Source organism: Podarcis raffonei, chromosome 12, assembly GCF_027172205.1.
Source record: "Podarcis raffonei isolate rPodRaf1 chromosome 12, rPodRaf1.pri, whole genome shotgun sequence".
NCBI lineage: Eukaryota > Metazoa > Chordata > Lepidosauria > Squamata > Lacertidae > Podarcis > Podarcis raffonei.
The window spans coordinates 55714601-55741777 of record NC_070613.1 but is presented as its reverse complement, the minus strand read 5'-3'; the positions used below and the strand labels follow the sequence as shown (position 1 = coordinate 55741777).

Here is a 27177-nt window from a genome sequence, read left to right as displayed (position 1 = left end):
TAAGATGTTAATCAGTCAAAGGCCTGGTTGAAGAGGAACACATTTGCCTGGTGTCTAAAAATATATAATGAAGGCACCAGGTGAATCTCCCTGGGGAGAGCACTCCACAAACAGGGAGCCACCACAGAAAAGGCCCATTCTCGTGTTGCCACCCTCCAGACCTCACGTGGAGGAGGCACATGAAGAAGGGCCTCAGGTGTTGAACACAGAGTCTAGGATGGTTTGTATGGGCAGAGGCTGTCCTTGAGATATTGCAGCCCTGAGCTGTTAAAGGCTTTATAGGTCAAAACCAGCGCTTTGAGCTGGGCCTGGAAGCTAATTGGCAGCCTGTGTAGTTGGGCCAGGATCAATGTAATATGCTCAGTCTGTCTGGCCCCGGTGAGCAATGATTCAGCAGCTACTAAGCTGTAATAAAGCTTCCTTTTCTGTATCAACATCAACTGTGAGCCTGTGACTTATAGCACTGCAGGGTGCAGTGACTCAGCCTGTGCTAAGGGTAGTGCTTCTTTCGCATATGAATATGTGTAGCAAAAAACCCTTCAACATAGCTTATAAACATTTATGTGCTGCACAATGCTGAAAACTTTCATTAGTTGAAATGAGGCCAATGGGGACAGGACTGGTATTTGGCCTGGGTAAATCAGTGTTGACTATTTCACTGTTGACAGTGTTGGATTGGACTAATGGTACCCATATTTCTGAATGGCTTTCAGATGTGTTACCAAGATGGTCACCCTTCTGCCATTTTCTGCTTCTCACTAATGCACCAGAAGCTGGGCCATGCAAACCCCTTTTCTTCTACATAGATGACCTCCCATAGTCAACCTGAGGTCCTGGGAGCTGGGGCTGGGGGAAAGCAGAAATGACTGCACTTGCTTTAATTTTCTATTATGCCATGGCCTCACAGCACTTTCTCAAAATTCAAAATGTGCTTGCTGGTCCAAAAAGTCTAGCAACCCCTGTTGTAACTGTCCAAATATTTTGGAAATAATTTCCTAGCAGAGATGTTTCTCTGGTGCTGGAAATGGAAATGGTTTGTGATCAGAGTTAGTATTATGAATGAAGTTGATAAGGATACTGTAAAATGTGATTAATAAAATGTCAGTGCATTTACATCTCTTCCGGATGAATACTTCATAGTAAAGGGGGATAAAATTGGAGAGTGCCACAAAGATCAAAGTCTCCTCCCTTTGGGTTGGTGCAATTTGATGCGTGGCAGTCAGACGGCTAAACAGTCGTCCGGCCTAGTGAGATGTTAATGACATATGTGCTGGAGATTATTGTTTCCAAACATGCAGTTTTTCATTGTATAGAATATAGAATGGTTGGACAGAATGGTTTTCTTGTAGCAGAAAACCATTATAGGTAAAGATTGGGTGAGGCTTTTTGGAACCCATTCTGTTGAAGGCCATGACAGGGAGGGCTTGTGCTTTCTGATGGGAGATACCAATGTTCGCCTGCACACAGAAAATGTAAGGACCTTGGATAACTAAAAATCTTTCCCTGCCATGGCTGAAGATTTAAAAAATAATAATACTATGGTGGGGTGTTTTAGCTATGAGTATTATTTGGGGTGTTTCCTGCCCAATTTATATCATGTTATGCTTTCTCTAAATAAACTTTTGTTCTTCAAGATCACTCATTGCACCGGGTTATTGTAAGTCTCTAATCCACCCGTGAGCTGTATACCTTGCTTGGTGCTATGCCACTTGACTATTGTATTCAGAAAGAGGGAATCTGGTTGACCTTGCCCCCAAACGGTCATTGCAACCCCTCTCCTCTCTGGGCAAGCTCCACTGTTGCCACCACCAACCCAAGGGTTGGGGAAAAGTAAAGGAGGGTACCAATTAGGACTTCACTGAGTTCTGTGTGAGGCCTATCCTGAGTTCTGTTTCTTGGTCACACACGAGTGTGACAGAAAGTTATGAAATGGTTTTTCAACATCCAGTAAAATTATTCAACATTTAAGCTTCAGATATGATATATGCACAATCCTCTGCTCTAATGGGGAACATAGAAAGCTGTCTTATACCAGATCAAACCTAGTATTGTCTATTCTGACATAATTTTCTAGGGGCTCAGGTAGAGATTGCTTCCATCTCCTGGGTATTTTTAACTGGCGATGCCACACTGAGCCAGGGGCTTCCTGTAAGCAAATCATGTGACCTAACACTGATTTGGGGTCTGTCTCAATGTTTTGCATATTGAGATCACACGAGGTGTTGATTTAACGACAAAACGTCATTTAACTTTGAGGCTTAGTTTATGCGTTGAATGCTTGTGGTGGAAGGACTTTAACAAAGTCCTCCCTTTGCTGAAAAGAGATGAAATCAAAAGAAGAAAAGGAGCAGTCGAACACCATGCGTACTGCAGGCAGCAAGTGGGGGGGGGAGGCAAATGAGCCAGATTAAATGCAGCAGCAGTAGACAGCCTGAAACGGATGTATTAAGTCCTCTGGATGTGTGCGTGGGTGTCTGCTTGGGGAAGAGCAAGCCGCGGGATGAGGCGAGTGGATCTGCATGCAGTCCTTGTAAATATTTTAGCAGAAAGCCTGGCATGGACCTTTCCCCGCAATGGTTTTGCAGTGAAGGGACAGCTATTTTGGCACAGAGGCAGTTCGTTGAGTACCTTGTGGCATCAGCAAAATGTACATCTGTTGATGAGCAAAACGTGCAGCATGAGCCATTGCCATTCCTAAATTAATGGGAAAAGCAAAGGTCGCAGAGGATCTTTTTAGCCAGAGGGTGTTTTCCCACAGCTGCTGTATTTCAGAGAGCACTATACAGGACCACAGGCACTTCTTACAAACCCACTTTGAACAACTGGCTTTTTATTGTTGTCAGTAGCCAGGAAAGCCTGATGTACATCTGAGGAAACAAAGCCTCTAGTCTTTATGGGCACAGAGGTTCAATTAGAAAGTATGGTGGCAAGAACTTGGGAAAGGAGAAGGAAAATTAAAAGTGGTCAAAGCCTGTATTATTGTACCAATATGTTTTGAGGAGGACGCTTGAGGATTTGCGTATGAAGGATTCCTAAGAACATACTTATCAGCTATGGCCTGGCATCTCCTATGTAAATCATGACGTTACTAGAATTCAAAAGTTATCAAGGACCCTTTACTCTGAGTTGGCGTTTGTCATCTGGAAAACACTTGACCATTCTCCAGTCCAGACACAGTTGCTTTGCCCTCTCTTTTGGATGTTGACGGGTTGACCCTAGTCTCTTATTAGACATTCTTGGTCCTCTTATTTTGGTTCACTTCTTGAATAGCTCTTTCTGTCTGTCTTTGGATATTTACCATCTCAAGTTTGCTGGCTGATACTTAAGTTAGATTCAGTAGCTCCTTAGCGGTCTGGATGATGCCTGATGAAGAGATTTAGTCCTACATTCTTCTTAATAGGGAACAGATGTCTTTACTGTGCCTGCTTGTTTGGTCTCTTTCTGGGACAAATCTCTTCCTCTTTCATACACACCTTGGCAGACATTTTCTTCCTCTGAGTTCTGGAAACATCAGCATGACTCCACCAAGATCAAGTAGCTGTACTCTGGGCATGAAACAGAGACAGGTTGCAGCAACTAGTCCCAGAAATCGCATTTGAGTGTCTTTCTGCATCAGGGATGGGGCTGAGACTACCAGTTCCAGAATCCCTGGACAGAAAACTTTGCTATTTGCATTATTCCCACCAGGGAGAATATTATCAAAGGGCCTCCCTGCACCCATGCAGGAATAATGCAAATAGTTTTCTTTTTCCACTGGGGATTCTGGGACAGGTAGTCCCAGTCCCATCCCAGCCAGGGAAAGATAACCTGCTGGGAGGACCTGTCTCCGTGTTACCCAGCTTTGAGGGTTGAAGAAGGGACAATGCTGCTTCATTGGCAAAATCTGCCTTCCGTCTCTGACACTCTGTAGTCTGGTCCTCATTGACCGGAAATTTGCTGAGCTCATTACTCTGCAAGTCGTATGCAAGCAGCTCCTCCACACATAACTTGCCTGTGTTGGGCATTTGGCTACTCCGAAAAATAATGGCACTTTTGCCTCTTGGTTAGTGCATCCTCTAGGCAGGACTGGCTAATCCGTGGTCCTTCAGATGTTGTTGGGCTACAACTTACCACATCCCTGGCCATTGATTTTGTTGGCTGGGGCTGCTGGGATTGGAGTCTAATAATATCTGAAGGGCTGTATATTAACCACCCCTGCTGTAGCCCTAGGAAGTTCTTCCCTGCAGCAACTTTGCTGTCTGAAGGAATGCTTCTGTGCCTCTGCTAAACCCAGAACAGAAGGAGAGGGAGGGAGGCTGTTTCTTAGCAGACTGTACAGGTGAAACTTGGAAAATTAGAATATTGTGGAAAAGTTCGTTTATTTCAGTAATTCAACTCAAAAGGTGAAACTAATATATGAGACCGACTCATGACACGCAAAGCGAGATATGTCAAGCCTTTATTTGTTATAATTGTGATGAACATGGCGTACAGCTGATGAAAACCCCAAATTAACAATCTCAGAAAATTAGAATATTAAATGAAATCAGCAAAACAAGGATTGCAAATAGAGCAATATTGGAGCTCTGAGAAGTAGAAGCATGCATATGTACTCAGTACTTGGTTTGGGCCCCTTTTGCCTCAATTACTGCCTCAATGCGGCATAGCATGGATGCAATCAGCCTGTGGCACTGCTGAGGTGTTATGGAAGACCAGGAAGCTTCAATAGCAGCCTTCAGCTCTTCTGCATTGCTCGGTCTCGTGCCTGTCATCTTTCTCTTGGCAATGCCCTATAGATTCTCTATGGGGTTCAGGTCAGGCGAGTTTGCTGGCCAATCAAGCACAGTAATCCCATGGGCATTGAATTTTCCGAGTTTCACCTGTACATTTACCAGGAAAAACATCAACTTCCTCACCACTATTGCTCCACTCAAAGTAGTCATCTGGGCTGGGCATGGCTGGTGACAAGAGACTATGACCCACCAGGCTGTTGTGATAGGTTCTTTCTTGAGACTGCAATGTGTAAGCTAGGGGAGAAGGGGAAGCAAGTTCTGAACTTTATCACACAGCTTGTATTCTGAATTGCAGTCTCTGTTTGGGACACTGACTAGGATGCTTTTGCCGTAGCTGGTTCCCTTCAGCAAAGCTCCAGAATCATCCTCCTATAGGTGTGTTTCCAGTCCAAATGCTTGTTTCCTTGGGGAGCTTCTCAACATAGAAGCAACATGGCCTTTTTCTCCAAGCCAACGGAGGGCAATAATAGCAACTGCGGCCATTGGTGTAAAAATTGTGTTGGGGGGGATTTTTGCAGAATTGGTGAAATGTCAGGGATGTATGGCAACACGATGGGAGAAGCAGTGGAAGCAGCTCAAAAAAGTACTCTTTTGGGGGTAGGTTTCCCAAAAAAATTCACTTTCTGAAATACGGCAACCCTACTCACCCTCACTCCACTGCAACGTCTTCACTGGCCAGTCTTTATGTAAGGTTTTATATAATAGGAGATCATTGATGCAAAAAAAAGTGAAGGAAAGGAAAAACCCCTGTAATGAAAACTGCATTGCCATATTTTTAAAGCAAATATTTGATTTACAGTGGATTAATGTACTCAGATGGACTGTCTAATCCAGAAAGATCAGGTTGAACCAGACAAAATGGCCTACGTCACCCAACATTGTACTCTTCTTGACAGTGGACTAAAATATTTTAGCTATATTTTCTTTTAATCAGGAGGCCAGCTAAGGAGCAAACATCTTAACACAGCTATTTGTGCACGATAGTAGTGTATATATAGTAACAATCAGCTTGAATTATCTACTCCAGTTAATGGTCTTTGAAACATTCCAGTTCTTGCTTGCAGCTGACTTTCTTTCCGAGTTCTTTGTTCCAAAATCTTCCTCAAAAGAATGATGACCTCTGCTTCTTGGAGGATTAAATGCTGGCACCATTTCCTGTGGTTTATGATATTTGGGATGCTTTTCTTAAACCACTGTATTTCAGTTTAATCAAAAGCAGGTAATTCAAATCAAAATACCCAAAGATTACAAAATAAGATCCACTACTGGTTGATGGGACTTCAGATAAACTAAATGAAAATTTCTTAGCTTTCACCCAGTTTTCTGGGGTGAAAAGCATGCTCGATGTGCACTTTTCATTGTGCAATTTACACATAAGTGTACATGGTAGTCCTTCTATGACATTCTCATCTTTACAGTGTCTCCAAATTTCAGACAGTAGTGACTTATCATTTTCCTTCTGGAAAGAAAAAACCATCTGGGGCACAAAATACCGTAGAAATGCATTGAGTTTTGCCATTAGGGTGTGTTTATTACTGTAGACTATGCTGGAAGATTAGGATACTAAAGTACCCCATCATTTTTCCATAGGAAAATGGTCTGAGAAACGTCAGGAAACCATGGGGGGGGTGTCAGAAGGTTGGCACGAAGCACATGATGTTGTCTGGGGACCAAGGATAGTTGTCTTGCAGGTTTCTGAATGGGGTGACAAACGTACCTCAAAAAACTGTTAATGTTAGTTTTCAGCTGAAAGACATTTCTTAAGATTTTATGATATTTTCAATATTTTCACCTTCAAAGATAGTTTTTGTTGCTTGTTAAAAGGGCAAATTGTGTTGCTTATTCCATGTGCGGGGGCTACTGGTTGCTGCACATAACAGTTCTACCATCTCTGAGTGTTTTCTGGTTCTGGGTGCTTTGGTTTTGTCCAGGAAGCTTATTATTACAATTTATTAAATGTGCACTTCATCTCACACCACAGATGTGAATTATTTTCTGGGGTCTAAAATCTCCAACATCCATTGGAAATCTCACTGCAGTAGGAAAAACATCCTCAAAACCTTTAGTCTGATTTTCTTTTTGTCTTTTTTAATATATCGCAAAGAGGAAATGAAACCATCAAATTGAGGATAAGGGACTGAGCTGTTCCCTTTTCGTACTTCTGTGCAGCCAGCACTAGAAGGTCGTTAGTTCTCCTCTAGGGAGGAAGACACTGTAGAAAGCAGTCAACCAGCATCAATCCAAATAAGTGAATTGTACTACCAGAAGTAATGTCACTGCCCTGGAATGCCCATGGGAAATTATCTTCTAGTTCTGTTTCAGCAAGCTTGTGGTTTTAAAACACAGCAGTCCTCTAGATCTGTGGTCTTCAGTTTGAAGGTGCTGGGAATATGAAAGCTGCACCTGGAACTGCACCCTTAAGAGTTGTGTAAAAGAGGAAATTCCAGCGGGTATTGTTTGCAAGTCAGCATCCAGTACAAAATAATAATAGCTGGCACTTTTATGCTGGGAATATTTCTGGAAGTTGAAGGAAAGAAGGTACTGGGAGTGGTTTGGAAAATTTTGTTGGATTTAGGGTAGATCCCAAGGGAGATGAATCAGGAGAGCAGTACCAGTAGCTAACTGGGAGGTCTCCCACCAGTGGAGAGCCCAGCTTCAGTTCACTGCAAACTAGAGAACGTGCACTTTTCAGTGAATAGAATTGGCTGCCAAAGAGGAAGCAGCTTAACAGAGCTTGGCTATAGAGGAAATTGGATATTACTTAACATATGTGGGGAGCATTTGGAAAGCATCATGCCAGAAGAAAGTGCTTTTGCCAAGGTTGGTGCTAAGGGCTGGCACAAATGGGCATATGTTAAGGGCCCACATCTCAGCAGGAAGCCCCCTGACAAGAGGCCCTGGTCATAGTCGTCTTCTACCATTTACAACCTGCTTGTTCACAGACCTTTCTCTTCTAGCCCAGACAGAGCAGTAGACCAGGGGGGGGGGCGTTAGTGGATGTTCCTGTCTGCTTCCTCATCGGCTCTTTGGTACTACCTGTTATGTACTGTAGTTCTCACCCTGGGCCAGCAGGGGGATACTGTAAATGGTTTTCACTCAGGTCCACATATGCAAATAAGGAATTGAAAGTGACGTTCAGTGATTGGATAGTTACAGAAAGTGGTTACTGTTGCTTTGTGGTTGAGCTCTATATAAGCAGGTTGGCTGAACCCTTCAGCCCAGTTCTGTTCTGGCCTGTGAATAAACAAGACCTGTTTGAAGAATCGCAGTGTCGTCTGATATGTCCACTCACAACTTAACACTACCGGCTCATCAGACAGTAATGAAGAAGAGAAAAATGGCGGTGAGGAACATGATTTGTTGCAAGAGGGGGAGCTGTTAAGGGTACCTTGCCCAAGGACCCTCCAAAATCTGGACATGGCACTGGCACCTGAAGGTGTTTCAGCCTGATCCTGTAACCGCTGGGACTGAAGACTGGCAGCGCCTCACTTTCCAGCTCTTGAAAAAGGACTCCTTCAGCAACTGACGCCTTCTGCATCAACGGCTGCCTTGTGCTCTTCTTAGTAAATTAGATATTTACAAAATTGTGGCCTTTTGCACAATGATGCTGTGGAAGATCGGGTTGCCATACGTCCGGGAAAACCTGGACATGTCCTCTTTTGGGAGGCCAACATTCATTTTTTGTTGTTGTTTAGTAATTTTTAGTAATTTTCCATTAAAAGTATCCAGTCAATAACAAATCAAATCAAATCATAGTCCAATTCAAAAAAGAAGAAGAAGACCAAATTACAATCCAAATTATTAATTATTAAATTTCAAACAGACTTCCCATATTCTGGACCTCTGAAGAATCATCTCACACAATTATATGTTTCTGCTTTCTTCTTCTTGTTTTCATATTTTCCACACTCTGATCTTAAACTCAAAAGTCCTCAGTCCCTGGTTGATCAATTCTCCTCATGTTAAACAGCCATGCGTCCTTTCATCTGCCGAGTACAGTTTGGTATATATATATATTCTCTTTTTATTCATCTGTCAATGTTTCGGGGGGGGGGGGCAACATTCCAATCCAGGCAGATTTTTACATTTTAAAGGAAATGTCTGAGTTTTTTCAGGCTTAGGCGGCTCAGGCTCGGGCTGTTCTGCAAACCACAGCCACTGCAGCTCCGCATGCCACTTTCGCCAGCTCGGGTTGCCCTCTTTTTTGCTCTTCATGATATGGCAACCCTAGTAGAAGATGTCTTTTGGTTCTTCATGCTTTGCTGGTGGCGCTGTGGGTTAAACCACAGAGCCTAGGACTTGCTGATCAGAAGGTTGGCGGTTCAAATCCCTGCGACGGGGGGAGCTCCTGTTGCTCGGTCCCAGCTCCTGCCAACCTAGCAGTTCGAAAGCATGGCAAAGTGCAAGTAGATAAATAGGTACCACTCTGGCGGGAAGGTAAACGGAGTTTCCGTGCGCTGCTCTGGTTCACCAGAAGTGGCTTAGTCATGCTGGCCACATGACCCGGAAGCTGTATGCTGGCTCCCTCGGCCGCCAATAAAGCGCGATGAGCGCCACAGCCCTAGAGTTGGTCACGACTGGACCTAATGATCAGGGGTCCCTTTACCTTTACTTTGAATGTAGTGTATATTGAATGACTGAAATCACTGAAGAAGGGGGTTGGTCCCTCTATACCAGTGGTTCTCCAAGGGTGTGGTGTCCCACACTAGTGTGACAGGTGAGGATGGCAAGTGTGGCAGAAAGATTCAAGGACAATCAAACATTTAAACATTTCAGTGCAGTGTAGTATCAAAATGTGTGGTCCTCCTTTTGTAGAATATGGACAGACATCTTTTCCAAATGAGAGCAAGACCATCAAGTGATTCTGAGGACAATCCTAGATGTGATCCAGAATCACTGTTCAAACACTTATAATTATATTTTGGGACTATTCATGTTCTTACCTAGCTGCATTGTTTTATACTGTCTGGAGGTCCTATGATCATAAAATAAAGTAGTTGTGTTCTAGGTTTTAAATCAAGCACTGCTAGGCGCTGTTTCCTTTGGTTTTCACAATATTTTATTGAGCTTGCCAATTTAATAATCCAGTAAGAACCACATTATATTCCGAATTACCGGTACAATACATTAATACATTTTTCAAAAGGCCAAATATATTGCCAAATTATATATCTTTGGGTGACTTCCCATGCTCTGAATTTTGCAGAATGCTAATCTGTTTCCTTTTGTTTTCCAACTCATTTCTTCTCAATTTAAAAAATGGTGTGGTGCGAACAAGTCTTCATTCTGAAAGTATGACCCAGAGAAAAAAGTTTGAGAACCACTACTCTGTACTGAAACCAGCTGTATAGACACAGCAGAGCCAACATCGTACTGTCTGGATATAGTTGGGCTCCCAGCTTCCATCACCCCCAGCCAGAATGGCCCAGGGTCAAGGATGCTATGTTTTGCTGGAACATGGCTGTTACTATTAAATAGCCTCTTAAGTACATCAGAACCACGCAAGATTTCTTTTTTTTAATTAATAATAATACTCCATCTGATGGGAAGCATTCTAAGGACTGTACTGCAAAGGGTGAACATGAGATGTGTGTGATATTGATAGACTTTCTTCTAAGGTTGAACCTTAGTATAATGAGAATCTGATCTGCTGATAAGATAGTAGCATGAGCTAGATTCCTGCACAGGTAGGGATATCATTTTATTCCTGCAAAGCTTCTAGTGGCCAAGATAGACAGGTGATACCAGAAACATTTGCTGTTTATAGATCCTGTCCTTTTGTGACTCTTGATAAGTTTATCTATCCCAAATGCATACCTGAGTGTTGTTGAATTCAAAGCTGACACGGCATGAAATTGCTTTTAGTACTTTGCCCAACCCATGCTTGGCAGCGCAAGATCTTGGAGAATCCTCATCCTTGTGAAACTCTCTACATTTTTCTCCTCAAGCCCAAAGTTGCTTGAAAGCCACCATGGTAGGAAAGTGAGTTTTCAGGGCGAAGGGTGGGCTGAAAAGACTAGGACTATGTTGGAACCAGGCTTACTGACCCATGCAGTACGCTTCCTGAATTGCTCTAACACTACACTCCCTCATGTGTGCCTATATTATGTGAGAGCCTTTTCCAGAGGAAGTCCCATATGAAACTTGAATGTGAGGTCTGCTGCCCCATAGATTTGGCCCAGGATTCCTTACGCAGATTTGGTCTTTGACTGGGTCTGTGGGCTATTCTCTGATGAATGCCATCTCCTATGGATGGCTGGGCATGTAGGAAGCCATTCTGTGGAGTATGTAATGTAGTTTTGGATTTTGACAACTTTCTCTGCTTTGGGCATGACGGTCCCTGACTAGGCATTCAAAAAATGAGCAAAGCCTCGCTCCTGTCATGGCCTGTGTTGTTGTTTAGTCGTTTAGTCGTGTCTGACTCTTCGTGACCCTATGGACCACAGCACGCCAGGCACTCCTGTCTTCCACTGCCTCCTGCAGTTTGGTCAAACTCATGCTGGTAGCTTTGAGAACACCGTCCAACCATCTCGTCCTCTGCCGTCCCCTTCTCCTTGTACCCTCAATCTTCCCCAACCTCAGGGTCTTTTCCAGGGAGTCTTCTCATGAGGTGGCCAAAGTATTGGAACCTCAGCTTCAGGATCTGTCCTTCCAGTGAGCACTCAGGGTTGATTTCCTTCAGAATGGATAGGTTTGATCTTCTTGCAGTCCATGGGACTCTCAAGAGTCTCCTCCAGCACCAGAATTCAAAAGCATCAATTCTTCGGCGATCAGCCTTCTTTATGGTCCAGCTCTCTTTATGGTCCAGCTCTCTCTCAGTCATGGCCTGTAGTGGGGTTTAAACTGGCCTTCTTCCTACACACCTGTTACACAGCGAAGTAATAGAAAGTGCTCCTGTAAGAGATGGTATTGTGGCTTCTTCCTTTGTTGGCTCTACCTGTTCTTCCCTTTCCATACCTGGAAAAAGCCTCCTTTGATCTTGGTAAGTTCATGGCTGCAGTACCTTTATTTAGGTACCTTCAACTGGCAATGCAGGGTCATAGCCACATCAAAAATGGATCGCAATAACAGCACACTCAAATAGATGGTGAAAATTTAAGAAAGGTGTTCCCAAATGCATGTTAGGGTTAAAGCTGGATCTGAGGTTGGAAATGGGTGACATAAAGGGAATCAAACTATCTTTGTGGGGATTTCTGGAGACTTGTGTTTGTGGGCTCCTTCTCCTTGCAGTCCATGCAGTTGGGCCTCACTGAAGATAGTGGCCTTGCTTCTGTGTAAATAGGCATAGGATTGTGCTGCTTGCCAATGCATATTGGACTGTTTAAATAATCCTTCACCAGCCACCAAGGGGAACAGTTCCTACAGCATTCCCGTGTGGTTGTTATTGATGTATTTGACTATAAATTAAAATTCAGGGGTGGGTGGGGGAAAATGTATTTCAGTATAAAGGATAGACTTGAGTTATTATTTTTTTAAGGCTAAGGCTCTAGAGTGCCTTTACGACAAATAAGTATAATATTTTTTTAATAACTCTCAAATAGTGCAACCATTTATATTGGTATATAATTGCATTATGCTCAGACTCAAACTCAACAGAGTTTTAAACTAATGAGCTGGGAATAGTTTCTGGTGCTGATGTTGCTTCCAGCTAAATAGAAAACTGTCTATTACATATAATGAAAACAGGCTTGAACCTCTTCTAATGTGTAAACTACAAGTGCAAGGTGTCAAACTAGTACCGGCATTTGGGAGGGGAACAAAGATATTTCTGAGAATCACTTGCCTCTAATTCATGTAATATTTAGTTTTTTTCCATAGGATTGTTGGATTTTCTATGTTATGGGTGGAATTCAGTGCTGCGCTACAATGAACAATTCTTCTGCACAAAAACTGCAGCTTGCCAGGGGAACAATTGCCTTCTCTCCTCCCATGTGATGTTCTTGGGGGTTCTCCTTAAACACACACCACAAGCCTATTGTGAAGAAGAAGTATCTGAAGAAGTGTGCATGCACACGAAAGCTTATACCCAGAACAATCTTAGTTGGTCTCTAAGGTGCTACTGGACAATTTTTTAATTTTTTAATTTATTCCCGAGCCAATTGTGAGGAGACGGGGGCACAAAGAGGGGAGTGGAGTGGGGAAAGCCCCCATTGCGAAGTTTTTGTGGAGGGGCTTCCATTGTTAGGACTTGCTAGCTGAATTCCACCTCATGTCTTTGAGGAACCGCCCTGCAGGAAAGAAAACAAGCTCTGATAGAAGCAATACTTCAGCACAGCAGCTTTCTGAATGCTGACTTGTTCGTCGTGGGCAAACTTTTTATGAATGAAAAGGTTAATTTGAGTGAATGTGAACTGAACAAGTTCATTTCGCAAAAGGACCAAGTTGAACTGGTCCCTGATTGGACAGAATGAACTAGAACTAGTTTATTTCAAAATGAAATTTCCAAACACCAACTGTTCTTCCCTAAGGTCAGGTTCTGGATATTCCTAAAGAGTTGTCAGGAACAAGATAAGGAAGGCTGGTGGGTCCTTAACCCTCACATTTATTTTTTATGGTTTAAAAACTACACAGCCTAACTTAGAACAATAGAATGCCTAAATATTTTTAGACTATATCCAAATTTATAGCATCAAAAACAAAATGGGAAGTTTGCATTTTTAAACAAACTGTGCAACATGTACTGAAACATAGATTGCAAGACTGCACATTTATACTAATATTAAAATACTGAGAAAGTTGCTCATTAGGATATAGTTGATGGGCCCTTAACACAAGTCAGTTGTGCACAAAAGGCTAACGTGTCTTCAGAACAAAGGCAAAGGATGTTGCTCAGTGAATCTTTGTGCTGTATCATTAGTAGTGATTAATAATCACAGGCTATGGAAGGAATGCATGCAGTCTTACCTGTGTTTTATGGAAGCCTGTGAAAGCATATATTTGCCTGTGTGCTATAAAAAGAATCGGAGGCTTGGAAACTTATCTATACTTCCAGGCACATACCCAGCTTCAAAAGTAAAAAGATCATCAAAATGTTATGGATCAGATTCCACCTTTCAAAGCCAAACATCAAAGGCACACAGCCAGCCATGTAGAAGGCAAAATGAACTCTTTGACCAGAGAAAAGAAAATATCTAGTTTTTCCCCGTGGAGAAAACAGTGTTTTGGGTTTTGGGTGTTAAGCTGGGTGCCAGACCCCTCTAATCCTTGGATCCAGCAAATGTTAGAATTTTATCAAGGCTTCTAATTCTTGAAATAACCAGGGTAGCCTCCTGGTTAGGTGGTAGAAGGTGATGAGCCATTAAGGGGGGGTTACGGGGCTCAGTGTGAGACAGCAAATGGGTGGAGGAGTCCCCTCCCTCAATAGAAAAAGCAATGTCTGAGAGCAATGTTTGATTTCTGTTTGATTCCCAAGCTGTGGCTATGGGTGAAACCCCTTTTGGGGTGTGAATGCTGTGAACCTCTCCAGTGTAGGCTCAGGTTGCATATAAAGACTTCACAGTCTCTGCTGTGCCTCATTCCCAAAAGGAAACATGAACCCTGAGTAAGTACATGGAACCCCTCGCAGCGCTCAGAGATTGGGGTGGCCTGCAACAGGGTCTCTTTTTCCCCGCAGCCAGAGCTCACCAGAGCTCAGCTCCAGTACCTCTCGAGTGGGCGCCTTTGCCATTCCAAGAAAACAAGGGAGAAGTTCATGGTGAGCCCTGGCACCCTGTTTTTCTAGAAAAATAGCACTGCGTCCAACAATATGTATGGTGCCAAGTCTTCTTGCTTTCATGAGACACACACTTTGCAATGTTTCTGAGAGCAGCGGTTCAGATGATGGTCTGGGGTGGTATTTTTATTGTTGGTTATTTAGGCATTTTAATCTGTTCTTTACCTCAACACTATCTTTCACCTCACTTTTCCTCTGCTACTGCTATTGGTGTGTTAATTCTATAATGCTTGGGGATCTGGAAGCAAAGTCATTGAGTAAGTGCTCTAATTCCTGGGACTTCCAGAGCCGTTTTTTCCTTACAATTTTATTTTTTGAACAGCAGACATGTTATCTCACAATCCGTTTTTTGATAATCCACTCAGTTTCAAATGAGAGATACAGTTCCAAAGCTAGCTACACAGTACATCCCCGACAATACATTAAAAACCTGTCCATTTTATTATTTGATACACAGTGCAGACACAGACACTGATGTAGCTACCAGGTGTTACATTGCTGAGTTTTGCAAATGCTGAGTTAAATATTTAAAAATCCATGAAGCAGCGTGGTAGTTTTATTTTGAACACAGGTGCTGTTGATTGCTTGGAACCTAAAGTGCATGTAGTAAAACCAGTCAGTATATGTTATTAGGATTGTGGCACAAACTTCAGAGCTGTTAGAACAGAGGTGTCTACCCTTTGGCCCTTGACATGCTGGACTTGAGCTCTCATCAGCTCTAGTCCACATGGCCACAGGTTGCCTCCCACCTCTCAAGGTGGAATATAAGAAGTTCCCTTGTTCTGAGTCACACTCTTGGTCCATGTAGCTCAGTACAGTGGGACCTTGGTTTACGAACAGCCCTGTTAACAAACTCTTCAGTTTACAAACTCCGCAAAACCGGAACTAGTGTCTCGGTTTGCGAACTTTACCTCAGTCTGAGAATGGAAGCCAAACGGTGGAAGGGCACCTGTGGCGGGAGGCCTCGTTAGGGAAAGCGCGCTTCAGTTTAAGAACTGTTTCAGTTTAAGAACGGACATCCGGGTCAGATTAAGTTCATAAACCAAGGTACCACTGTACTGTCAACAAAGCAGCTCTCCAGAGTTTCAGACAGGTATCCTTCCCAGCCATACCTGGACTTGCCCAGCTCATCAGCCAGAGAGACAGAGATGGATGTTGACTGCAGTTGCTTTTAAAAAAAAAACCCATTGAAAATAAATAAAGATACAATTAGCATGATTTATTTGGATCAGTCAAGGTCCGGAGTATTAATAGGTTTGAAACTGAGTGGAAATTTTTGAAATGTCCAGTAATATTACGCACCTGCTCTTTTGTGCGCTTCTCTTTTGTGTTTGGATTGCATAGTTTATTTATATTGATATTTTATAAAAATCTGAAGTATATTTTAAAAATCAGCTCAATAATAAAACAACAACTGCAGCCGTTTGGCACAGATGGAACGTGACACTTGCTCGTGGAATTTAATGCACATTATCCTCTGCTTGTCTGTGTGGTTAAATAATCAATTTCTGCTTGACCTGGATAAGGTTTAGAGAGGAAATCCATAAGCAAATATTGCCTTGTGGGCTAACGGAGCTAACAGCATGTAAATGCTTTCCCAGAGCTTCTACAGCAATGATAAATCACCAGTCCCTTAATTTTTCTTTAAAAAGCAACAACGTGTTCTGTACTTAACAAACTCACAGAATAAAACAGACATACACTTGAATGTCCCTATCTTCACCTGAGAAATGTTGGAGGGTATGTTAATGTCAGGATTCAAACTGTGGGCTCAGGTGTTGCTTTGTTATAGTGGAGGCTGACAACTGCTTACCATCCCCCAGTGTTTGAGGCAGTAGCAGTAGTAGTAGTAGTAGTAGTACAGTGGTACCTCAGGTTACATACGCTTCAGGATACAGACACTTCAGGTTACAGACTCTGCTAACCCAGAAATAGTACCTTGGGTTAAGAACTTTGCTTCAGGATTAGAACAGAAATCGCGCGGCAGGAGCGGGAGGCCCCATTAGCTAAAGTGGTGCTTCAGGTTAAGAACAGTTTCAGGTTAAGAACGGACCTCCGGAACGAATTAAGTACTTAACCCGAGGTACCACTGTAGTAGTGAGCATGCTGTTAGCTTTTGAAGGTGCTCATTATTAATACTGTAGGATGTTGATATTGTGCATCAGCCTTCACTAACTTGGTGCCCTCCATATGTTTTGGACTACAGCTCCTGCGTCATGCTGGTCATACAACGGGCGCCATATTGGAAAAGGCTGGTGTACATCAGTAAATGTTTCTATTTGATCTAAGCTACTTTATTGGATCGCCTATCAACTGTTGAGGCCATTATTAAATGCAGTAATATCCAGCTTACACCTGACTGTGAGTTCTTTACAGTACTAGTACAGTGGTACCTTGGGTTAAGTACTTAATTTGTTCTGGAGGACCATTCTTAACCTGAAACTGTTCTTAACCTGAAGCACCACTTTAGCTAATGGGGCCTCCTGCTGCTGCCGTGCCGCCGGAGCACGATTTCTGTTCTCATCCTGAAGCAAAGTTCTTAACCCGAGGTACTATTTCTGGGTTAATGCAGTCTGTAACCTGAAGCGTATGTAACCCGAGGTACCACTGTATCTCAAGAGCTGCTATAGCTGCGATAGCATGCAAAGAGCTATTGGTTCTCATTGACTCAAACACCGTAAGCAGAGCTACTGATTCACACATGCATGTTCTCTTTCAATTACTGCAGTAACAAATGGCAGCTTTGTGTGTTTGTCTGTGTGTATGAAGGAGCAATCAGAGGAAAAATGCCGCAGGCAGAATTTTGGAATGGGATGCTTTCCCGTGGAGTCAGATTACACATTCAGCCGCGAGGCAGCAAAATGTAGGTGTGTATTAGAAATGGCTTCCAATCTGTCATGTTACCAAAATGAGTGTTATGGAGAAGAACTGGAAGGAGGAAAATTGTGCAAATTGATGGTGATTTGGCTGTATGCTTATTTTGGGTGGCATCTAATGCTCTTCTTGGGAAGCCAGTAAGTTCAGTGTAACCTCTCCCCTCGTGTAAACCTGCTTGATCACCACAAATTAAAAGATTTAACCTGTGCTTAATAGGATTTCACACCCTCAGGTTGCTGAGTTTCCCTGTCTTTCACTGCAGAATAATTCCTGCTTCATTTTTTATATTATTCAAGCAGGCCATTTTTGAAGGAATACAGGTAGCAACATTCCCTCAGGCTTTTGGCAGTGTGCATTTGAATTTCATGAAGTAGTAATGCAGCAGCATCTTGGCAGACCTCCCAGCCTTTGGTTCAGGCGTGACTGCAGTAACAATTAAAAGCAGAGGTGTGACGAGGGGCAGAACCAGAATCCTGATTCCAAGGGGCCGTTTGTTCTATGCAGCTAGGAAAGGAGTGGAAACTGCAGGTCACAGCTAAAATTCTACCCCCAAACAAACAAAATTCCAAACAGCTGAAATCTCCCCATACAATATTGGGGATTGCTTCACTTCAGTGGGAAGAGAATTGGATATAGTTGTGGAAGAGGAGCCAATAGATATTTGGGAGTAAAAATAACAAGTAAAACAGAAGACCTGAACAAAAATAATTACAGAGTCTCTCTGCCATGAATTTAGTAATCTGCTCCTGTAATGGGAAAACTACCGTATTTTTTGCACCATAACACTCACTTTTTTCCTCCTAGAAAGTAAGGGGAAATGTCTGTGCGTGTTATGGAGCGGATGACGGGGGGGATCTGCTGCAGTCGTGAGCAGAGGATCCATGGTTCCCCTTCCTTCCCTCCTCCGTGGCTCGCTTTGAAACAGCAAAGTGGGAGAAGAGCCGCTGAGTGGGGAGGAGAGAGGGACAGAGAGCCTGCTTCTTTAAAGGAGCAAAGCGGGAGAGGAAAGGAGCCTTCTCCTCTTATACCCCTCTTCTGCATTATTAACAGTATCCTTCTCCACCCACCCCACGCGTGTTCCTTGTCCCTTGAGTGCTTTTCCTTCCCTCCCCACTTAAAACGTGGTTACAAAGCACGGATCCACATGGATCCTCAGGATTTTTGCACTGGGTCACCCCAAATTCACCATCAGATCACATAGCATGTCCATGGCTACAGCTTGCACCAAAAAAATCACGCACCCACTGTTGCTTGGGGCCGCAGTGGTGCAAAAACGTGGTTACAAAGCATGGATCCACATGGATCCTCAGGATTTTTGCATTGGGCTACCCCAAACTCACCATCAGATCACATGTCTGTGGCCACAGCATGAACCGCAAAAATCATACACCCCCTGTTTCGTTTAGAATATTTTTTTTCTTGTTTTCCTCCTCTAAAAACTATGTGCGTGTTATGGTCGGGTGCGTGTTATAGAGCGAAAAATACGGTACTTTTGTCTTTGCTAAACAGGGTGTCCACAGTAAAATGGCATTGTACATCTTTCCCTGGTCACTTATATCTGTGGATAAAGATCTGCTGGTGGTGGCACATCTCTCTGCAGTACAACATGCTGTGGCTCATACATACACTAGAGTAACCAGCTCTGGTACCTTGTGGCACTTTGTTGTTTAGTCGTGTCCGACTCTTCGTGACCCCATGGACCAGAGCACACCAGGCACTCCTGTCTTCCACTGCCTCCCGCAGTTTGGTTAAACTCATGTTCGTAGCTTCGAGAACACTGTCCCACCATCTCGTCCTCCGTCGTCCCCTTCTCCTTGTGCCCTCTATCTTTCCCAACATCAGGGTCTTTTCCAGAGAGTCTTCTCTTCTCATGAGGTGGCCAAAGTATTGGAGCCTCAGCTTCAGGATCTGTCCTTTTAGCGAGCACTCAGGGCTGATTTCCTTCAGAATGGATAGGTTTGATCTTTTTGCAGTCCATGGGACTCTCAAGAGTCTCCTCCAGCATCATAATTCAAAAGCATCAATTCTTCGGCGATCAGCCTACTTTATGGTCCAGCTCTCACTTCATACATCACTACTGGGAAAACCATGGCTTTAACTATAGGACCTTTGTCGGCAAGGTGATGTCTCTGCTTTTTAAGATGCTGTCTAGGTTTGTCATCGCCTTTCTCCCAAGAAGCAGGTGTCTTTTAATTTCGTGACTGCTGTCACCATCTGCAATGATCAAGGAGCCCAAGAAAGTAAAATCTCTCACTGCCTCCATTTCTTCCCCTTCTATTTGCCAGGTGGTGATGGGACCAGTGGCCATGATCTTAGTTTTTTTTTTTTTGATGTTGAGCTTCAGACCATATTTTGCGCTCTCCTCTTTCACCCTCATTAAAAGGTTCTTTAATTCCTCCTCACTTTCTGTCATCAAGGTTGTGTCATCTGCATATCTGAGGTTGTTGATATTTCTTCTGGCAATCTTAATTCCAGCTTGGGATTCATCCAGCCCAGCCTTTCGCATGATGAATTGTGCATATAAGTTAGCACTAGTTCTCTGCAATTTTATCATTTTTCCTGATGTTTTCCCTCTTACTCACCTTTATCCAGCTAATAGACTCTGTTGTTATTAATTCTACTTCAGGTAGGAACTACACTTTTTTTTTAGCATCTGGACAATGCCACCCATATACAAGCTTATGTTTTCAATATTTTTACAGATGTTTTGCCCCATTTTCTCCTATTCCTTTTTCCTTTTGAATTTCATTTTTATTCAGTTTCATTTTCACTTATTGTTTCATTTTCTTTTTCCGTTTGAATTTCATTTTCCCTTTTCTACTTTTCTTTTAATTTGCCGGGCACTCTAAATCTAAAATAAATAACAAAACTAACAAACCAACTTCATCTACCTTTGGGTAGGTCAATAATTTTTAAGAAATTATTGCCTTTGTCTATAGACCATTAAGAAATTAAAAGGTTCAAGTGTTTCAAAATAGGAAAGAAAAGAAAGGCCATTCAAAAATGTCAATGGCTTTTTCTTTATCTATAATGTCAGCAACATGTCCTTTAAAGTTTTGGATTTCTATTCTATGATGGTATGTTATATTTTCCTATGTTATTGCTCATTTTTCTCTTCCATTAAAACCCTGTTTGATCTTAATGTGTATATTTATATACAATACTATTTAACATCCTTGCTAAGATACTGGTAAATATTTTTAGTCATCCTTTAAAAGTGATAGACTTGTATAAAAAGATAGTAATACCAGATCTTTACCTTTTTTAAAGGAATCACTACAGTTACGCTTCTTGCCTTGATTATGCCAACCTATTTTCCATCAGGATATTGCTTTTCAGTGGGGGGTTTGAATAGGTTTTATTTATAGTAAGTTTGAAAGGGTTTTATCATACTATAATATTAAACACTCAGGACCTGGGCCTTTGTTCTCCTCTTAAAGATTTTATGGATTCCAATATGTATTTATTTCAAATGGGTTTATCCAGTAATTAGAATTTGAAGACTCAAACAAATTATACCAACCAATTTACTTCAGTAAACACAAGATCTTTCAATGAGGGAATAAGCAGAGGAATTGCAGATCATTTGAAGAAAAAACAACAGATGGAACAAATTCTCCCAATAATGAGGGGAAATGATACAGCTAAATCTCTTTATATCAGCACCTTTTAAAAATATAGTATTCTAAGTTATATAAGTCAAACAACCCAGATAAAGAAGAAATAGTGAAGTTATATGTGAAATAAATAACAGAAATATTTGAATTCTTGCAATGCTGAAAAGTGGATTTGCCAAGTCTCTTTTGGACTATCAGATGTTTTTTTAGAAAGGTATTGGAAAGTGTGATAACATTGGCACCCTGAAGTTTTTAATACTTACACACACACACACACACACACACACCCTTTCCTGATGATCATTGTGAACTGGAATCTCTGATAGCTATCAGTAGAGCAGATTCATTGGCAATTACTTCGTTAATGAGCTGCTAAAAACATACATAGTAATATGGAAAGCCCAACTGAACATATGGTTTCACTAGAGCAGTATTCTATTTTACTATTTCCCCAAAGATTGAAAAGAGATGAGTTTTGTTAGTGGCCCTGTTCTCTTTCCCCCCTCCCCCAAATATAGGACAGGATGGACTTGGAGTGGATTGTTTGATATTTTGCTGTGGCTTTTTCATTTACATCAAACTGTGGACTTTCTAATTCAAGTGTTAACTATGGATATTTTCCCTCTTGTACAATGAAAAAAACCATGTTTGGGTCCCTCAAATTTATATTCTAAACAGACTTGTGTGGAAGGATTGCTTGTAGAAAAAAAATATGCAATTAAATTTAGTACATCTCAAAACAACATTGGCAATGATTTGGATTAAGACTGGCAGAACTTTTAGAAGGCCCAGAGAGCAAAATAATCAATGAATTTAGAGTAAATCTGATTGCATCCAGTGTGAGCAGCCTAATTCGGAGTAACTGGCAGGGCTCTCAAGTCTGTGAGAGGGTATAACATTCTTCAGCAACACAGTGCTATTAACAATCCAACTTTTGTGCTGGGTGGGTTTCATGCACAACAGCTCTAAGCTTATAGAACAATGGTAGTCAGGAGGGATTCTAAAGGTAAAGGGACCCCTGACCATTAGGTTCAGTCGTGGCCGACTCTGGGGTTGTGGCGCTCATCTCGCTTTATTGGCCAAGGGAGCCGTCGTACAGCTTCTGGGTCACGTGGCCAGCATGACTAAGCCACTTCTGGCGAACCAGAGCAGCGCACGGAAGCACCGTTTACCTTCCTGCCGGAGCGGTACCTATTTATCTACTTCCACTTTGACGTGCTTTCGAACTGCTAGGTTGGCAGGAGCAGGGACCGAGCAACGGGAGCTCACCCCGTCGTGGGGAGTTGAACCGCCAACCTTCTGATGGGCAAGTCCTAGGCTCTGTGGTTTAACCCACAGCGCCACCCATGTCCCAGGAGGTATTCTACTAGGTGCTTAAAGGTTAAAACAGAAGGCACCTGCCTGAATCTCTATTGGCAGAGCATCCTATAGGAACCTTCAGACTGGGATGGGATTATGTTCCTACTCTTTAACAAAAGCACTTCAAACCTAAAAGGGTGACTTGTTTGCCACCAATTGTCCATTGTTTAGAAACCCCATCCTTTCCAAAGTAGACAGCCTAAGAAAGCTGGCTCTTAGGGACTGCTCTTTTTACTGTCTTGCCTGATATGTCTTCTCCTATCCTTTAGCCTTTCAGACTCCTCCCTCTGAGTGAATGTTGCCTCTGCTTCCAATTTTTATTTTTATTTTTGCTTTTATATTGCTTTATTGAGCTTAAAAACAACAACACAAAATCAAAGTTATCCATAATAAAAAATGAACAACAAACAAATTATCAATATATGTTATACTTTATCACAGTCTTCTTTTGGTTTCAATGTCTTCCCGCCAATTCCATGTAGCTTTAGATATGTATTTATCTAGCGCACTATTCATCTCTATTTTTAATAATTACTTATCAAAGATAATGTACTTTCTTAAACTTATTCAGTGGATTACAGAAGCTATTCAAAGGCTGCCACAGACTTCATACTGTTACAATCATAGAATCATAGAATCACAGAGTTGGAAGAGACCACAAGGGCCATCGAGTCCAACCCCCTGCCAAGCAGGAAACACCATCAGAGCACTCCTGACATATGGTTGTCAAGCCTCTGCTTAAAGACCTCCAAAGAAGGAGACTCCACCACACTCCTTGGCAGCAAATTCCACTGTCGAACAGCTCTTACTGTCAGGAAGTTCTTCCTAATGTTTAGGTGGAATCTTCTTTCTTGTAGTTTGGATCCATTGCTCCGTGTCCGCTTCTCTGGAGCAGCAGAAAACAACCTTTCTCCCTCCTCTATGTGACATCCTTTTATATATTTGAACATGGCTATCATGTCACCCCTTAACCTCCTCTTCTCCAGGCTAAACATGCCCAGCTCCCTTAGCCGTTCCTCATAAGGCATCATTTCCAGGCCTTTGACCATTTTGGTTGCCCTCCTCTGGACACGTTCCAGTTTGTCAGCGTCCTTCTTGAACTGTGGTGTCCAGAACTGGACACAGTACTCCAGGTGAGGTCTGACCAGAGCAGAATACAGTGGCACTATTACTTCCCTTGATCTAGATGCTATACTCCTATTGATGCAGCCCAGAATTGCATTGGCTTTTTTAGCTACCGCTATAAATTAAAGTTTACAATCTTTAATGTAACTTTTAAATACATTAAAGTTACAATCTTTTTAATGTAACTTTTAAATTACATTAAAGTTACAATCTTTAATGTAACTTTTAGATAGACCCCATTTATTAAAAAATACTTTATCTGCATCTCTTGATCTTGATCTCTTATTTTTCCTGATAACTTAGCCAGCTCTGCATATTCCATTATTTTTTGTTGCCACTCCGACTTTGATGGTATTTTCCCTCCTTTCCAGTTTGAGGCTATTAAAATTCTTGCGGCCACTGTCGCGTAGAAAAATAGTTCCCTTGCATTTTTTGGAATGCCAGGACCTAATATTCCGAGAAGGAAAACCTCTGGGGTTTATATATATATATATATATATATATATATATATATATATATATATATAAACACAACCTTAAGCATTTTTTAAAGTTCCATATATATTTCATCCCAGAATTCTTTTTTTTTTTTTTTTTTTTGCATTTCCACCACATAAGCAGCATAGATCCCACTGCTTCTCCACATCTCCAACTTTTATTTGATACGTTTTTGTACATTTTGGATAATTTTAAAGGGGTCCTGTACCAATGATACTGCATTAAAAAAAATTCTCTCAGTGTGTAGCAAGCAGTGAATTTCATACTAATTTTCCAGAGGTTTTCCCAATCCCTCTTTAAGATATTATAACCAAAGTCCTGTGCCCATTTTATCATGACAGATTTTACCACCTCCTCCTTGACTTCCCATTCAAGGAGGAGTTGGTACATTTTAGAAAGCGTCTTTACTTTTGAGTTAATCAGGTTATTCTCTAGTCTAGATGCTTCTGTTGCGAATCCTTTTCTTTTGTCTACTTTGAATGTCTCATACAATTGATGGTATTGGAGCCATTGCCACTGCTTCCACTTAATAGCCTGAGCCAGTGCTTCCTGGGAATAATACAGGGAGCTGCCTTACACTGAATCAGACCACTGGGTCCTTCTAGTTCAGCAGTGTCAACATGGACTAGCAGTGGTTTTTCAGGATTTCAAACAGGGAATCTCTCCAGCCCTACCTGGATATGCTGGGATTGAACAGGGAATCTTCTGCATGCAAGGCAGCAGGTGCTCTTCTAATGAGCTTTGTCCCTTTCCCAGCAGAAAGTGTTTGAATCAGTGCTCCACAAAAGTAAATTGTGCATAGGATTGGAAAAGCAATTTGGTCACCTTGGAAGGTCGGTTTCCTTTAGTGCTTGGGTGTTGTGTCCCAACGTGTTCTTTCCTCCAGACCAATATAACATTCTCACTCAACGTTCATGTATGCTGCACCCTACTGATTTCTTTTTAGTAACTGCCTGACATTGATGGAATAGCTCAGTCGGTAGAGCATGAGACACTTCATCTCAGGGTCGTCGGTTTGAGCCTCGCATTGGGCAAAAAGGTTCCTCCATTGACAGTCCAACGCTACAATGCTATGAGTCTGTGGCTACCTAGGGAAGGAGCTTGTGCTCTGCTGCATTTATTGTTCTGAGTTCTGTTTCTGTCCAGTGAGTAAGAATCAAAGCATCAGGGGCACCATCTATGGGGGGGCCAAGGGCCCAAAAAATTCAAGGAGGGGACCATCCCCAGTATTCTGTGGCCTGCCCGCTGGGACTTCCCACAGACACGCAGGCCCTGTTGGGCCTTCCTGCAGCTGTGACAAGTCCTGTCTGGCCTCCTTGCTGCTGCAGAGCTACTGCTGGATTTATACAGATTTGAAACTGAAACTCCGTGTTGTTGTTTTTTAAAAAGACACCCTTAACAAAGGGCAAGATCACATGGCTTGGTTGCCATGGGGATCATTGCTCAGTGTTCTGCGTGAACCATGTAGATAGTAACCCAAATCCACCTTGCCGAGTTTCTGCTGACGCAGGAATTTGGAGGCTGGAGAGCAAAGGAAGTGGAATGCTCTCCATGTCCATGTGACCTGGTTTATTTCCAGAGCCATCTTGGGAAACTTCTGCTTGGTTGCAAACTGGGAAAATGAAAAAGGCTACTGTATAGGAACGTGGTGTTTTTTATATTTACCCTTAATGAGGAAATCCACTGGACAAAGTCTGTAATTGTGATGTTTCTGAAGGAAGAACATGTCACATCCCGATTCTGAGTTTATTCCAGATGCGCAAAACAAGGATTCCGTTTACTTGGCCTGCACAGTAGTACGTCAAACCATTCAAAATCAAATAATAATGCTTTTATGTTGCTTCTCCGAGTGAGGCAAAGCCAGATGTTGTAACAGATGCATGGCTGCTACCAAGAGCAGCACCCCATGCCCACCCAAAGTCTGCATTTTCTCTCCTCTGTAATGCCTAGTAATAAAGAAAGCATAACATGACATTGATGGTCTGACTTTTCCCATCTCCGCTCCCACCTTATTGGCAGCTGCTTGTATATGGAGGAGTTAGCTGTGGAAATACATCGCCATTTGCACCCAGCTGCATTCTCCTTTATTCCTGCTCTTGCATCTGTTGCCAAGAGAACGAAGCTTTGCTCCCAGACTGCTTGTGATCACATTAGCAGGTTGCTGCCACCCTATCCTTAATCCCATTAGACTTCACAAGGGCATCTGTTTGGCCCATGTAGCTTGACTAGGGATAACCCAGAGTTTGCTGTGGGGAGACTTAAGTGCACTTAGCCCAAACACTGAGAACACATAGAGCCTTCAAGGGCATTCATATTTTACATTGATTTCATGCAGAAATACGCTTAAATGGCATACGTTCTCATCAAATGCTGAACGGCCTTCAGCAATATGTCTAAGGCCACTTAGATGTTTAATCTGTAGTCTTCCCCATTTTCAGATTGTGACCTTTTAGGGAGCCAGCTTTTAAATGTTCGTATATACATGGCTAGGGACACGGGTGGCACTGTGGGTTAAACCACAGAGCCTAGGACTTGCTGATCAGAAGATCGGCGGTTCGAATCCCTGCGACGGAATGAGCTCCCATTGCTCGGTCCCTGCTCCTGCCAACCTAGCAGTTCAAAAGCACCTCAAAGTGCAAGTAGATAAATAGATACCGCTCTGGCGAGAAGGTAAACAGCGTTTCTGTGCGCTGCTCTGGTTCGCCAGAAGCAGCTTAGTCATGCTGGCCACATCACCCGGAAGCTGTACGCAGGCTCCCTTGGCCAATAAAGCGAGATGAGCGCCGCAACCCCAGAGTCGGTCACGACTGGACCTAATGGTCAGGGGTCCCTTTACCTTTACCTTTATATACCTGGCTATCTCCTTTCTCTCTCTCCCCCACCCTCTTCTCCTTCTCTTGAAGACATAAGCAACCCTAAACCGAGAAACAGAAAATAGTGGTAGCACCATTGATGAGGCCTACCATTGGTCAGAGCAAAATGAAGTTGTAAGTCATGACCCACCAGTTGGGGACCAATGATCAAGGGTAGAGAATCTGCAGTGCTCCAAAAGTTCATTGAATCATTGAACTTTAGAGTTGGAAGGGACAACGAGAGTCCAGCCTCCTGCAATGCAGGATCTTTTGCCCAATGTGAGGCTTGAACCCGCAACCCTGAAATTGAGTCTTGTGCTCTTACTGGCTGAGCTGTTGAACTCCAACTCTCATCTGCCGACTGG

At 42.6% G+C, this 27177-nt stretch overlaps 1 protein-coding gene across 4 annotated transcripts in view; it reads left to right on the top strand.

Moving 5' to 3' along the window:
- Positions 1 to 27177, top strand: part of AMPH (amphiphysin) — an 87772-nt gene that overhangs the window by 13930 nt on the left and 46665 nt on the right. The window lies entirely within an intron of this gene.